Genomic DNA, 580 nt, shown 5'->3' on the forward strand with positions numbered 1-580 from the left:
GAAACTAAACTGAAAATTCCTGCAAGAGCTGAGGGGGTTGGGGGGGGGGGGGGGGGGGGGGGCGGGAAACCGTTTCACCCGTCCTGCCCCTGACAGTGGGAATGGGGGGGGGGAAAGAGGGTCAGCCGTCCTGCCCTGACAGTGGGGAATGAGGGGAGGGACAAGAGGGTCAGCCGTCCTGCCCTGACAGTGGGGAATGAGGGGGGGAGGAAAGAGGGTCAGCCGTCCTGCCCCTGACAGTGGGGAATGAGGGGGCGGGGGGGGGGATGGTCAGCCGTCCTGCCCCTGACGGTGGGGAATGAGGGGGGGGGGGGGGGGGGAGAAAGGGTCAGACATCCTGCCCCTGACGGTGGTGGGTTAGGTGGGAGCGGGGGAGATCAGAAATGGAAGCCAGTGACAGCCGGAAAAGATCGATGGTTCTGGGGTGGGGGGGGGGGGGGGGGGGGGTGCCTCACCTATGATCCTGTCACGGAATCCGGGAGGCTGAGACACGGAGAAAGGAACGCTCCGTTTACCGCTTGATGCCGGGGGGGGGGGGGGGGTGGGAGCTCTGGGGTAAGAAGTTGGTGGGCTGGGGTGG

This window comes from Chiloscyllium punctatum, chromosome 29 (assembly GCF_047496795.1).
Source record: "Chiloscyllium punctatum isolate Juve2018m chromosome 29, sChiPun1.3, whole genome shotgun sequence".
In the NCBI taxonomy this organism is placed as follows: Eukaryota; Metazoa; Chordata; class Chondrichthyes; order Orectolobiformes; family Hemiscylliidae; genus Chiloscyllium; species Chiloscyllium punctatum.